Genomic DNA, 9,325 nt, shown 5'->3' with positions numbered 1-9,325 from the left:
GCGCCCTGCGTGCGTGCGTGCGTGGCCGCCGCCGCCGCGAGTACGCGCGTTGGCCTGCCCTAGCCACGTCGTGCGTACGTGCCGCCGCCGCCGCTCGGGCGCTAGGAACCCCTAGCGACCCCTGAGCTGGCGAGCAGCCGGCCCAGTGGGCTACTGTGGACCGGGTCCCATTTTTCCTTTCCTCTAAAAAAAGAAAACGGGGGGAGGGCGGTGGGGCTGGCTACACGGGCCGACGGCCCATTTCGGCCTGCGAGCGCACCGGACCAGGCCAGAGAGCACACGCGCGCGCGGTTCTTTGCATTTGAGCCCCCGAAGTTTCCAGATTTTACGCGAAATTTTATTCCTGCTGTAATATTTCGCGTAGAAGCCCCTGGAACTGTCTGTTTCCGCTGAAAACACGTATTTGGGCTTAAAAATGCCTCGGAAATTCAATTTTTGGGCTAGTTTTCACATACCAGATGCGCTTAACATGCTATCTTTTGTAATATGATATTATTGTATGATTTTACTGCTGCAGATTAATTGTTTAGCACTCTTAATCATTTAGTAAGTCATATAATAGCATGTTTTAAATATTGGAACGTCTTTTTATTGAATAAGTTTATCAACATCGCTTTGTGCAAAAGATTACCTGCTGTAATCTCATGATTTTTGCATAAATCGCAGATGGCCGGAATTGTCCACAAGGAGTTTGCTGAGTTTGCCCAGACAGGGCTGAACTACCTGTCATGGTCCTCAGACTGCGAGATTTTTCTCCAGGGCAAAACCCTCCTGAGGGCGATCGGTAAGGCGGCCCAGCTGGCCGCCACTGATCCCAAGTTCGAAACTGAGAATGCGCAGGCTCTGCACTTTCTCCGTCATCACCTGTCACCTACTCTGAAAGATGAGTATATGGCTGAGCTCAGTGTTTCTGGCCTTTGGACCGCTCTTAAGCAGCGGTTTGAGCGGCTGAAGTACACTGTGAAGCCACGTGCAGAGGCAGAGTGGATCCGTCTATGGTTTGCGGACTTCAAGACGGTTGGGGAGTACAATTCGGCTCTGCACCAGATTTGTACGACTCTTCGGTTGTACGGTACTGAGATTACCGACTCCCAGAAGATTGAGAAAACCCTATCCACTTTTCACCCTGATGCGGTCCAGTCCTCACGGAACTACCGTCAGGGGAACTACACGAGGTATTCAGAGTTGATTGACGTCCTCCAGGTGGCAGAGGCACAGGACGAGGTTCTCAAAAAGAACTTTGTCGCGCAACCACTTGGGGGGAATTCTCGCCAGGAGGTGAACACTCTCAAAGTCCGCAAGCCTCAATAGAAGAAGAGGGGCCGCAAGGGCAAGAAGAAGGGCCCTCACCCCCCCGCCCCGGCTAAGCAGAACAAGCCGGGCAAGGGAGGGCAGAGGCCTCAGGACTGCTTCCGTTGTGGCTCGGTGGAGCATTTCTCCCGACAGTGCCGCGCACCACCGGAGGTCGTCGAAGCATACAAGGCTCGGAAGGCGCGTGAGGCACACCTCGCCTTGGTTCAGGAGGGAGCAGCACCGGCGCCCATGGCAGCACCCGTGATGATAGCTGCGCCCCCTGCTGCGCCCATAGAGGCGACCCCCGTGGTGCCCATCGCGGTAGCTTTGGCGGTCTCTACCGATGCCCACGTCGCCATGGAGGTTGACCACATGGTCGCCTCGGCGGTGGCGCCACCACTAGACATTGATGCTGCCTCCAAGATGATTTCTAAGGAGGATCAGCTCACTAGTATGGAGATTGCGGCTGAAGTGAATGGCTTCTTCACCGAGTCCACTTAGCATAACTCTTTGGTTATCATGATTCCGTGGTTTGATACAATAAAATTGAATAAATTCGATTTGGTTGTAAGCTCTATGAGAGCATAAACTTATTCTTTACTTTGGAGATTGGATGACATTTATTCATTTATTCCATTATTTATACATGATAGCATGTTATGTTCTGAGATGTGTGCATTTATTTTTAATGTATTTTCTTCCTCATTACATTTATTAGATGTCATATTTTAGAACGCGTGTGGCGCCCGAATGGAGGAAACATGCCTTGCCGATAGCGCCACCACTCATACCATTTTACGAGAAACTAAGTACTTTGAGTCCATTAAAAAATCTCCGGGAAGTATTATGACAATCGCCGGCTGCGGTTCTCACATAGTTGGCTCCGGACGAGCCACTATTATACTCCCTATGGGAACAACTTTGATCATTAATGATGCGTTGTTGTACCCGGAGTCGACTCGTACTCTTTTGAGCTTTAGAGACATTCGCGCTAATGGTTTCCATGCTGAGACCGATGATGAAAACGGCAAGGAGTGCCTACTCATCACAAAGCGGGATGCCGGTGGTAAACATGTTATCGAAAGGCTTCCTTCGTTTGACACAGGGCTATACTACACTAAGATAGTAGCACCGCCCGTGTACACTACCCTCAAGACCGTCTTTAGAAGCTCTGAACTCTTCTGCCTCTGGCACGATAGGTTAGGCCACCCCGGACTTAGGATGATGAGAAATATAATTAACAACTCGCATGGCCATAATGTTAACGTGAAGAACTTCCCGAATCCTGATGATTTCGTGTGCTCCGCATGCGCTAAGGGGAAGTTAGTCATTAGGCCATCGCCCCTCAAGGTGAGGGATGAAATCCCCGCGTTCTTGGAACGTATCCAAGGGGACATATGTGGTCCAATTCAGCCCCTCGCGGGGCCGTTTCGGTACTTCGTGGTGCTCAATGATGCTTCCTCTAAATGGTCTAATGTTTGCCGGCTGTCAACACGGAACCATGCCTTTGCAAAATTGATCTCACAGATCATACAAATGAGGAATAATTTCCCAGATTATCGTATAAAGTCTATTCGAATGGACAAGGCCGGAGAATTTACTTCAAAGGCGTTCGATGATTATTGCATGGCAATGGGAATCAAAGTTGAGCACTCGGTACCACATGTTCATACACAAAATGGACTTGCCGAGGCATTGATTAAAAGAATTAAATTCATTGCCCGACCGCTCCTTCAGGGTTGTAATTTACCAACTACATGTTGGGGCCACGCAGTGTTACACGCGGCCAATCTCATCAACTTTAGACCGTCAGCCTACAACATCCACTCTCATGTTCAGCTTGCGCAAGGGTCGGCACCAAAAATTTCCCACCTTCGTAGGTTCGGTTGCCAGGTATATGTACCAATACCACCCCCTCAGCGATCGGCGATGGGCCCGCTCCGTAAGTCGGGGATATACGTTGGTTATGAGACTGTGTCCATAATCAGGTATCTGGACCCCATGACAGGTGACTGTCACACGGCTCGTTTTGCTGATTGCATTTTTGACAAGGATCTTTTCTCGACTTTAGGGGGAGAGAATCAACCCCTTGATGCTAAAAGTCGAGAAATCACGTGGCAAGCCACGGGGATCCACGCTCATGACTCGCGCACTGCTGAGACTGAGAGAGAAGTCCAAAAGATAATAGATTTGCAGTCATTAGCAAATCAACTGCCTGACCACTTTAGTGACTTAAAGACTGTGACAAAATCGCATGTGCATGCACGCAATGCACCGAAAAGGGTTGAAATACCGAAGAAAAATGATGGTATACCCACTCCCGTCCAAAGGCCTAAAAGGACGAGAAATCCGGCTTCTCAAATCCCAAGTACTCGGGGACGCCTGACGAAAAAGGATAAGAGAGGTTTATTGCAGCCTGTCGCCAAAGTACCCCAAATTGAAACGGGGAGCCAGTCGAGACCTGGCACAAGTACGGAAAATTCAGTACACGAAATTCCGGACTTAAACTTTCCCATAGGGGAAACACCCAGCGGAGATGTGAGCGCACACATCGGCGCGGGAAATCTAAAGGACCTTGCTCCCATAATGGGAAATTTGGTAGAGCAAGTGTTTGCGCCGGATGCGCTCCATGACGAAATGGCCATAAATTATATTTATACGGGGGAGTCCCTGAACCGAGCAATGGTGATTGTCGACATCAACTTTGCTACGAAAATTGCCTCAATCATAGATCTTGACCCTGAGCCTAACACGCTCGCTGATTGCAAGAAAAGGTCGGATTGGAAAGATTGGCAGCAGGCAATTACTGCCGAATTATTATCTCTCAACAAAAAAAAGGTGTTCGGACCAGTTTGTCGAACTCCTCCCCACATTCGCCCTGTTGGCCATAGGTGGGTTTTTGTTCGAAAGAGAGATGAAAATAATAAGGTAGTACGGTACAAAGCAAGGCTCGTCGCTCAAGGGTTCACTCAACGACCAGGTGTCGACTTTGAGGAGACTTATTCCCCGGTCATGGATGGAGTTACCTTTAGATACTTGATCTCGATGGCAGTAAACATGGGCTTGAAAATGAAACTAATGGATGTTGTCACTGCTTACCTGTATGGTAACTTGGATTCGAACATATACATGAAGGTTCCAGAAGGTATCCCTGTTCCGAACCATGATAGAGCAAACAGGGGTCTATACAGTGTCCAACTTCAAAAGGCATTGTACGGACTCAGACAGTCTGGTAGAATGTGGTACAATCGCTTGAGCGATTTCCTTCATGAGAAGGGCTACACGAGCAATAAAGATTGCCCATGTGTTTTTATACGGCGATCCCAAGATGGATTCTGTATAATCTCGGTGTACATGGACGATTTAAACATAATCGGTACACCTGAGGATATTGAGGAAGCGAGTTCCTACCTGATGTCGGAATTCGAGATGAAGGATTTGGGTAAAACCAAGTTCTGTCTAGGTCTGCAACTTGAACATTCCCCTGATGGGATTCTAGTGCACCAGTCGGCCTACACCCAGAAGGTATTGGAAAGGTTTGAATTTGATAAGGCATATCATTCTAAGACCCCGATGGTCGGGAGGTCTTTACAGCCAGACAAGAACCCGTTTAGGCCAAAGGAAGAGGGGGAGGAAACTCTGGGACCAGAGGTTCCTTACCTGAGTGCAGTTGGAGCACTCATGTATCTCGCAAACTGTACACGGCCAGACATTGCGTTCGCCGTCAGTTTGCTTGCGAGGTACAGTTCTGAACCTACCAAAAGACATTGGAAAGGTGTCAAGGACGTCTTCCGGTACCTGCAAGGGACCAAAGATCTTGGCCTATTTTATAAAAGGAATCAAGACCTATCTATTATAGGCTATGCCGATGCTGGGTACCTATCGGACCCGCATGATTGCAAATCGCAGACTGGATATATTTTCCTTTGTGGTGGAACTGCGTTTTCCTGGAAATCATCCAAGCAAACACTTGTGTCAACTTCCCCAAACCACTCAGAAATCATGGCACTATTCGAAGCGTTGAAAGAGTGTGTATCGCTTCGGCGGATGATCAGCCACATTCAGCAGACATGTGGGCTGAACACCGTACAAACCTCTACCATTATCTATGAAGATAATGCTGCTTGTGTTGCACAAGTCCAGATGGGTTATGTGAAGAGTAACCTCACTAAGCATATTAGTCCCAAGTTCTTCTATGCACATGAGCTGCAACCGTTGAATGAGGTGAAAGTTTTGCATACTAAGTCTTGTGACAATCTTGCTGATATGTTCACTAAATCATTACCGGCATCAACCTTAGAGAGGTGTGTGTGCGTGGAATCGGTATGATGAGACTTAGAGAGATGCAAGGTTCAGGGGGAGAAACTTCACAAACTCGTCGTTAAAATCTCAATCCCAATGATCGAGTACTCAACTTGATGGTTGAGTGGATTGTACTCTTTTTCCCTTGAGTGAGTTTTCCTGATGTTTTTCACACGTGGTTTTTGACGAGGCAATTCGTGCAATACAATAACGTATACTATGTGCTTTTTCTCCATATTTTTTCCCACTAGGTTTTTCGGAGTTTTGAGGCATGGATATACGGATAATTACCCAAGGGGGAGTGTTGGGAAACCGAGTCATCGGTTGGGGTGGCGGCGCACCTCGTGCGTATCGCACGGGGTAGCCCCTCTCATTCCCCTCTTTACGTTAAGTGGGTACTTATATCTTGACCCCCTAGTCCCTATATAAAGCAACGAGGAGCCCATCATTGTAACCCTGATCATTGATTAATAAAGCTGGTCTCCTCCATATCTCTCTGTGTCATTTACTTTCGCGTGTTCGACTACTTCACCTACGACGCTTGCTCTCGCTCCGCAATCTCGGACCGGACTCGCCGGCGGAGTTGCAGAACATATACAACGTTCTCGCGCCTATCTCGCAAGAAAAAGGGTGTCTTTTGTAACGTCTGCTTCCTCTGTTTTTCCGTGGTAAGGTCGATCCAACGCCACGTGCCCCTCCAACTTGCACTGCATATACTCCTACGATTGTCCCGTCTAGCCATCTCAATCGTGGCTCCGCTCGTGCACCCCATACATATACGTCGAACGTCGGTAGGTAGCACGTGCCGATCGAGCCAGCCACGTTGCGTGCGTAACGAAATGTCTCAGGCTGCTTCCACCACGTACGTACGGGCCGGCAACCATATGTACGTGCATGTATATGCACCCAGGGTGGCACGAGTTCCCGGCCGCCACTCAGAAGAAAAGAAAGGAAGAAAGTGCAGTCGGGTGCCGTGGCGTCGCCGTCGGCGTCCGTCGCGTCTCGGTCGTCCCGCGGACAGGTCCCTCTCCGTCCGCCGGGCCGGCCGGCGGCGTGCTCCACCTCCACAGGATCAGTACCCTGACTTTTGTCATGTGTGCTAAGCTACTAGACAAGTTCAAACGACGGGGACGGCGCAATGCAACGTGTGCAACCGACGATCTCGCGGTAGCATTCTTTTGAACACAAACCGTTCACATACATTCATCCCTATAAACGCACGCAGACCCAACATATCTTTATGAGCATTTTTGAGAGACTGAGCCATCACAACATTTTGTTAATTGACAAAGTCGTCAGGCCAACTCCGCCGCGCGACCTCATCTTGTCCTGGTGTGTCCGTTTGGGGTAAAACGGACGAATAGCGCGGCCCAATGCGCGGCCTCAAACGGACAAATGTTTGGAATCCGTTCGTTTTCGACCCATCCCCGGCCCAAAGTTGCGCTCGGTTTAGGGTGAAACGGACGCGTGCGGACGGCCGCGACGCACGCCCTTGTCCCCCCGTGGCCCGCCTGTCGGGGACACTAGCAGTCCCTCCCTCCCAACGCTTCGACCCCCTCTCTCCCGCCCCGCCCCACCCCGCCGCCGGCGCCGTCGCTATTCTCAGGCCGCCTCCTCACCGCGCAGCCTTCGGCCGTCCATACCAAACCATGTGTAGACATGGCCGCCAACACGCCCGCGCTTTCGCCGTAGTTTTGGCCGTTGATCGGAGGTTTGGCCATCGCCGTCTTTGCTGGTGGCAGAGGAGACACGACCGCCGGTGACGTACCACGGCGGCCGCGACAGCTTCAGACGGCTCCAGAGCGGCCAGTAGCCGGCCGGCAACCACCCCTGCTGCGTCGAGGTGATCATCGCGACCTCTTCGCCACCACGACCGCAAGGTGTTCGACATTCTGCCCACAAAGGTATGGACAGTGGAGACGAGTTTTTCTTCCACCACTTCCTTTGTTCATCGGACGATTCGTCGTCGGATGATGAAGATCTTGTGGTGGCTGCACTGGTCGTTCATGACCACATTCAACGGCAGCTTCCTCGGTACAGGGGGTCAGTCCCTGGCCGTGCTCCCAACCTGAACCGCAACAGGGAGAGAGGCCACGCCCTGCTCTATGCCGATTACTTTTCCAACAAACCGCTCTTCAAGCCGGATAAATTCCGTCGCCGTTTTCGAATGGCAAGGCATGTGTTCAATCGTATCCGAGAGGGAGTGGTTGCTCATGACCCATACTTTGAGTGCAAGACGAATGCCCTTGGCAAGCTTGGGTTCTCCTTTTACCAGAAATGCACCGCGGCCGTCCGCATGCTTGCGTATGGAATTCTAGGCGATCTGGTGGATGAGTACGTGCGTATGAGCGAGACAACATGTCTGATGTCAATGTAGAAGTTCTGCCAGGCTGTGATGGAGGTGTTTGGCCCAGAGTACTTGAGGCAGCCAACTGCCCCTTATACAGAGAGATTGTTGGCGACCAACGCAGCTAGAGGCTTTCCAGGCATGCTTGGCAGCATAGATTGTATGCACTGGGAGTGGAAGAACTATCCATTTGCTTGGCAGGGCCAGTACAAGGGGCATGTCAGCAAGTGCACTGTCATATTAGAAGCGATGGCATCGCAGGATCTTTGGATATGACATTCTTTCTTCGGCATGGCAGGTTCTCACAATGATATCAACGTGCTGCAACGTTCTCCAGTCTTCGCGAGGCTTGCAGAAGGCCGCTCCCCACCTGTCAACTTTGAGATCAACGGCCACCAGTACAACAAAGGATACTATCTAGCTGATGGTATATATCCTTAGTGGTCAACTTTTGTGAAGACAATCTCAAAGCCCCAAGGTGAGAAGAGAAAGAGATTTGCCCAAATGTAAGAGAGTGCTAGAAAGGATGTGGAACGTGCTTTTGGTGTGCTTCAATCCCGATGGGGCATCGTTCGATACCCTGCACTGTCATGGGATGAAAGGAAGCTTTGGGAGGTGATGACTGCTTGTGTGATCATGCACAACATAATCGTCGAGGACAAGCATGATGACAGTATCTTCGACCAAGGATTTGATTTTCAAGGTGACAATGTTTAGCCCCTGCACCAAGAACCGGCCATGTTTGATCAATTTGTCCAGTTCCATCGTGATCTGCGTGATTGGCACACTCATAAGGATCTTCAAAATGACTTGGTTGAGCACGTGTGGGAGCATATTGGCAACCGATAGATGTATTGGTTCGTTTTATGTTCATTCAAGACAATTTCGATTTGGTTGTAAAACTATCTTTATTAGAGAAAAATTCAATTGGGTTGTAAAACTATTTTAATTTTCAAATAATTAGTATTTGGACGTGCAAACTTGTTTTCATATGAAAATATGGGCATTTTAGGCCCTGCCGGACGGGATGGGGCAAACGGATGCGGCCGCGCGCTGGGCGCACGGCCACCGCATCCCAGGACAGGCCCGGACACGACCCCATTGCCCTACCCAAACCGACAGAATCCGGATAAAACGGACGTCCATTTGGGGTCGCGAGGTGGAGTTGGCCTCACAGACGGCAGTAGCAGCGCATGCGGCAAAGATGCAGGCAGACCATGCGGCCCAAATGCAGGCAGGGCCGGTCCTGAAATTTGAGGGGCCGGGGCAACGCAACACAAAGGGGCCCTAAGGCTACATAAATATATGAGTACTCTGTGTTCATATTACTATATGTTGAAGAAATCCGCACCTCCGCCTCCCATCTCCAGTTCTCATCCCTCC

Source organism: Triticum dicoccoides, chromosome 6B (assembly GCF_002162155.2).
Source record: "Triticum dicoccoides isolate Atlit2015 ecotype Zavitan chromosome 6B, WEW_v2.0, whole genome shotgun sequence".
Classification (NCBI taxonomy): domain Eukaryota; kingdom Viridiplantae; phylum Streptophyta; class Magnoliopsida; order Poales; family Poaceae; genus Triticum; species Triticum dicoccoides.
The sequence above is the reverse complement of the archived record's forward strand: the minus strand, read 5'-3'. Positions refer to the sequence as shown.